This window comes from Cryptotermes secundus, unplaced genomic scaffold, assembly GCF_002891405.2.
Source record: "Cryptotermes secundus unplaced genomic scaffold, Csec_1.0 scaffold33, whole genome shotgun sequence".
Classification (NCBI taxonomy): domain Eukaryota; kingdom Metazoa; phylum Arthropoda; class Insecta; order Blattodea; family Kalotermitidae; genus Cryptotermes; species Cryptotermes secundus.
Genome location: NW_019727088.1, coordinates 1,236,063 through 1,242,062, shown reverse-complemented (window position 1 = coordinate 1,242,062; position 6,000 = coordinate 1,236,063). Strand labels below are relative to the sequence as shown.

Genomic DNA, 6,000 nt, shown 5'->3' with positions numbered 1-6,000 from the left:
GCATAAATATGTAAAGCTGTTCCTGTGCTTAACTACTGCACTAACCCTCGGCTATAGTCGGTGAGACGTCAGCTTCACGCCCCGGCCGCTTTACTCACGGTACCCACTGGTTGGGAGGTTGGGTGGGCCCTAGAACCAGTCTGGACGTGTAGATGAGAAAATTCTTGAGCTTACCGGGACTGGAACTCCTATTCCCCGGTCGCCCAGCCCGTAGCCAGTCGCTATACCGACCACGCTATCCCGGCTCCTAATATACATATACACATACACGTATACAGGCGAGCGCGAGCACACAAAGCATTTCCTGCACACTCAGTATTGAGCAGGTACTTGCAGTGGCCTGGACTTGTATTCTGTATGCATTCGGTTCAAATCTCGGCAGGAACAATAGCTATAGCGACACAGGGTGTCCGTACTGCGATAATACCAAATCCCTTCCTATTCATGCTATGCCATTCAACGCTGCGTGTAGTCTGAAATGCTAAAGCGGCACAAAATAAACCGCAAAACAAAACAAAAATGTAACGGTTATTCCGTACCGACTCGGCCCGAGCGGAATTTATACAACTGACGAAAAGATTCGGTAATCAAGTCACGGAAGATAACGCAGAAGATGAAATACTACTTAGAAGCCCTAGACATAAATATGAAGATAATATTAAAACGGGTACTGTAACTATGTATTAGAATTTGGGCTTACTTAGACCTACATGACTCAGGATAGCGTCCGGTGGTGAACTCCTGTGAACGTCTAGATTTCATGTAATGCAAAAATCGTCTTAATTAGCTGAATGACATTCAATTTATCAAGAAAAACTCTGTCCCACAGAATTCGGAAACATGACTTCGAAGTTTAATTTCTATGCTGGACACCTCCACACATCATCGGTCCACGCCATTTTTATGGCCGTGTGCAACAGTTACATGAGGTAATAATGAAAAACAATAAAAAGTAGGTACACTAGCACAAATTGCTCCTGATGCTTTGGCACCTTCAAACAGGCTTTGCGCACCTTTTATTTCGCACCCACGATGCTTTGGCACGTGTTTAGTTTAACTGTTTACACAAGAGTGAATAACTGATTGCGCAAGACAATGTATTTTTAAACATACAGTACGTAGGATATGAGGTCCTCACACCGGTGGTTATGAAGAGTTCGTACAATACAGGCCTTACTTTCATCTGACATCGGTTTCTTTTTGTCTAGTTGGCAGGCGGAACTTTCTTCGTAATTACTACATCGCATTTCAATACATTATACAATATGTAGGAACTATGCTACCGTCAACAGAACAAATATTTCAGTATTACGTTTAGATCTTTATTTACTGCGACATGTTTCGGGCATACATGACCATCATCAGGCAGGAATACGCATAGTTATTGAGGTACCGATACGGATTCTTATCGGCGCAACGCGTCGTATTAAATGTTAACATAAAAATTTTGCCTCAGATTAGTGTATAGTTAAAATAGCAAATACATGAAGAAGAACAAAAATAATAAAGACAAAAAGATAAATGTGTACATATATAAAACGTTTAAATATTATTAAAACATATTAAAGGTAAGTTAGAAGTATATAAAGGTATTAACAAATATATGTGGGGTTAGGAATCTGTATGCCAACTAAAATATTTTAAGGGGATATCCTGCTACAGTGTAGAAGTGGGTGTGTATGTTGTGTACGTCTTGTTGCAGAAGTTCTATGTAATAAGTCCGGTATGTGAGGCCCAAAGACGGGTTTCAATGATGTACAAGTTTGATGGTATGTGGGTATTTGGTATGGAATTCCCATGCCATGTATCCTATATATAAAGCTTGCAATGTGGTGTGTTTCTTGTCTGGGTGTATACACGTTCAATGTGTACGGTGTGTTCTACACTGTGCGGTGGTTTTGAGTAGATCCATATCGGCATTTCAGTAAGTATACGTATTCCTGCCTGATGATGGTCATGTAGTCATGTATGCCCGAAACATGTCGCAGTACATACAGATCTAAATGTAATACTGAAATATCTGTTGTGTTGACGGTAACATAGTTCCTACATATTATATATATTGTATTGTCTGAGACACACAACAGGATGCAACCAATGAAAATAATTTCAATACATAACTGCTGATCCCTACGAACACGCTTTAATTTCCTCAAATGTTTAAAATGTTTTGAATAAATTCTACGTTTGGGAGATAATTAAGTTTACATTAATTCACATTACGAATGTTTCTCACGACTAGTCAACCGCTGTAACGTCAACAAAAGTCCTACTATGTTTTACTAATTCTACATTCAAACGTCAATTTAAGGAGAAAATTAGAACAAATTGATGTTACAGTTCTTGTTACACTGTACATATAAACTATCACGCCTGGTACTTTAAAAATGTCTACTGACAGGTTCTCACTTTCTTTTGTTTCCTACCTGTAGTTATCTACAGCATACTGCAGCGAACTCCTTACATTATTTAGGTCTTCCGAAACTACTTAACTGAAGCGGCCCGAAGGAATATTCATTAACTCTTCTGTTGCGAAGATGAAGACAAACAACTACCAGATTACACAGCGCCACATCCCAGAAGACCGTAATATTCACTTCACAAAGGCTTCTAATAAGCTCTAATACAGAACTTTATCAAACTTCATTCAACTATAGCACATTCAACACTTATACGAGATGCCCACAAAGCGCGGTTACTAAGCTTTTCATAAGCACTATGTCCGTAACGTGCAGAATTGTGCGCTGTATGCAAGTTCTGTGAATGTTGACGGCGTTGTATCCAATTCTGTGCATAAAGATGACTTAACATTCAACTGCGCACAAAGACTGCGTTGAACAGCAGGCACGTTAATAACTGTGACATGTTCTACATGTGGCCAGCAGGTTTCGCAACTCCCTCCTTTCGATTCACACGATTTGCACGTGCTCAACACAACAGGCTGCAGACCCAACAAAACCACTGCCTACTCTACACTTACATAACTCCAGCGGTGCTCCAGACCGGAAATGCCTCCACTTGTGTGTCGATTTTCGTAACAACAGCGAACCCGAGCCCAACGTCACACAGATTAGCAATGAATACTGGGGAGCATGCCCACAGTGAGACGATTTAGCATCGTCCCACGCAACGGAGCGCTATGAGCTGCTTGCGTAATTTCACATTCTCCCTCCCCCTCCAATCTTCTTCCCGATTTCGGCGACCTTTGCCGGAAGCATTATACTACTAATAATTTTTATTGATTTACGCGCTGAACTCAGCACTCAAGGGTCAATTCAAGAGTTAGCGTGAATACAAAATAATACACATACACCAGCAAACACAAACAAGAACAAACTAAATCAACTGATGTCATGTAAATTTAAACACAAGTTCCTTAAAATAACAGTAGTTGTAACAGTAGTAGTAGTAGTAGTAGTAGTAGTAGTAGTAGTAGTAGTAGTAGTAGTAGTAGTAGTAGTACATTTGGGATTGCTTGCAGCAACATTGGTCTACTGCAGGCAAACACCAAAATACGTAATACAAGGTTAGGTGAAACAAGAAGTTCTCAGAAGAACTAATCGCCTACCTTCTTTTGACATGACGCAGACCGCACAGAAAACGCGTCCAAGAATTATACTGCTGTTTATTCGATGCCGCCGTAATGTTTCTACCGAGCCGTTGTCTAGCAACGATAGGGGAATACACAGTCACAGAGACGGGCGGGGTTTATGAAGTAGGCCGTTGAGATGGGTCAAGTGGCATGATATACACGGCGTGTTTAGGATCCGTTAAGACTCTTTTTTTTTTCTGTCCTGAACTGCCATCTGTTGTCGAATTGTGGCGTTATGATTCTTGAAGTTCCAGCTGTGACTGTCTATAATTTCAAAGCGCAAGCATTGCTGCATCATGTGTTCTGACCTTGAATGTAACAGTACTGTTCTGACGCTCGTCGGAAAATGGTGGTTGAACAGAGAGCCAACATCAAATTTTGTTTGAAGTTAGGCAAAACAGCCGGAGATGCGTACGAAATGATGAAAAGTGTGTACGGTAGTGAATGTTTGAGTCGCTCGAACATTTTTCGATGGTATGATGTATTTCGTGACGGCAGGGAGGACACTGAAGACGCTCCATGTGCATCAAAGCCGAGAACAAGTCGCACTGAAGAAAATGTGAAAAAAGTGACCTAAATCCTTGCATCAGACAGATGTGTTTCTGCAAGACTCATCGAGGAGCTTTTGGGAATACCAAAAAGTACTGTGCATCAAATTTTGACCGAGGATTTGGGCAAACGGAAGGTCTGTGCGCGATTTTTTGGCCAGGAAAGGGATCGCAGTCCTTGATAATCCTCCGTATTCGCCAGATTTGGCTCCAGCAGATTTCTGGTTGTTCCCAAAAGTTAAGTTGGCGATGAAAGGAGACCGTCACACCATCTAGGACATCCAAAGGGAATCTACCACAGTTTTAAATGCGATTCCACAAAAGGAGTATAGTGACTGTTTTCGAAAACTTTCCAATCGATTCTAGCTATGTACTCATTCAGGAATCTATTTTGAATAAAAATTGTGTGAAATTTTGAAACTTATTCACGTCTTGTATTTTTAATGAACACAGTCCTAACAGAACCTGGACAGACTGTGTATACTCCAAGTTTCATAATGACTGATCCATTCGAAAGTTAATGTGTGGAGATATACAGACACACAGCTACAGCATGGTGACAGCATCAACCTACTTTTATTTTTTCCAAATAAGGGCAGTAGGCTAAAGAGAGACAACACAATTTAACCACAAGTATACAAACGAAATGTTCCTGATAAAAGCATCAAGAAACTAACTCGTGATATCAGCAGCAATGACACATCTGGTTGAAGGACGGGTAAAATTATCCCTGTGCTTAACTAATTAAGTAGTACGCAATGAAGGCGTATGGGGGAGTGGATGTATAGATACAAATTTTCTTGACCCCGGCACTAGCTGCAGGTGAGTGGTCAGCTTCACACCTCTGCCGCTTTACTCCCCAGGAGAAGAGCCCCCAGTACCCACTGAACACGTGATTGGGTGGGACCTAGAACAGGTCTGGACGACGTGGAGAAAACGCTTAACCCCACCGGAACTCGAACTCCGACCACTCTGCCGTCCAGCCCATTGCCAGTCGCTATACCGGCTCATGGTTGAAGGAAGGAGACCATGCACTATTAAACTAACTTCATGAAGCTGAGCCCATCTTTGAGAAACCGCCAACTGTGCAGCTACTCAAGAACTTCCAAGCCTTTTATTGAACCCTAAGGTTCATTACGGTGTTAACAAGAGCCCTCCACTGGTCCCTATTCTGAGCCAGATCGGTCCAGTCCATACTACCCCATCCTATGTCTCTAAGACCCATTTTAACATTGTCCACCCACCTACGTCTTGGTCTTCCAAGTGGTCTCTTTCCTCCTGGCTTTCCCACCAATATCCTATACACATTCTTCTTCGCCCCCATTCGTACTACATGCCCAGGCCACCTCATCTTCCTCGACTTTATCATTCTAATTATACTTGGAGAAGAGTACAAGTTATGAAGCTCCTCATTATGCAGTTTCCTCCAACCTCCTGTCACTTCATCTCTCTTCGGTCCAAATATTCTCCTCAGCACCCTCAGTCTATGTTCCTTACTTAATGCCAGAGACCAAGTTTCACAACCATACAGAATCACAGGTAAAATTATAGTCTGGACTATACACTATTCCTTACAGTAAAAACAGAAAAGTCCCTGCTTAATTTAGCGAGTACAGGAAGCATCCATGTTGGAGTGACAGCCTATTTCCCTTCAAAAACATTAAAAAGAAATACTGTAAACTATCAAGGTGCTGTCACATGGAATAAACTGCTCATACGATTCTCTTATGTACGAAAAAACCTGTACCTAATTCATGATTTTCATTCCCCTTTGCATAGAAAAACGTATATTCCCCTGCTGGTGCGATGCCACCTCCGTCCCATCTGACCTCCTGTACTCCCGCTATATCTAACTTACAT

At 41.7% G+C, this 6,000-nt stretch overlaps 1 protein-coding gene across 4 annotated transcripts in view; it reads right to left on the bottom strand.

The window, feature by feature from the left end:
• The window catches only part of LOC111864268 (protein draper), a 100,456-nt gene that overhangs the window by 58,137 nt on the left and 36,319 nt on the right, over nt 1-6,000 (bottom strand). The window contains exon 1 of one of the 4 annotated variants that reach the window (XM_023851394.2): nt 2,981-3,078. The exons of 2 other annotated variants lie outside the window; for them this stretch is intronic. The gene's annotated coding sequence lies outside the window, so the exon portion shown is untranslated. Of the gene's footprint in view, nt 1-2,426; nt 2,953-2,980; nt 3,079-6,000 lie in introns of those variants that run through there. One more of the 4 variants, XM_023851393.2, reaches the window with a different exon arrangement.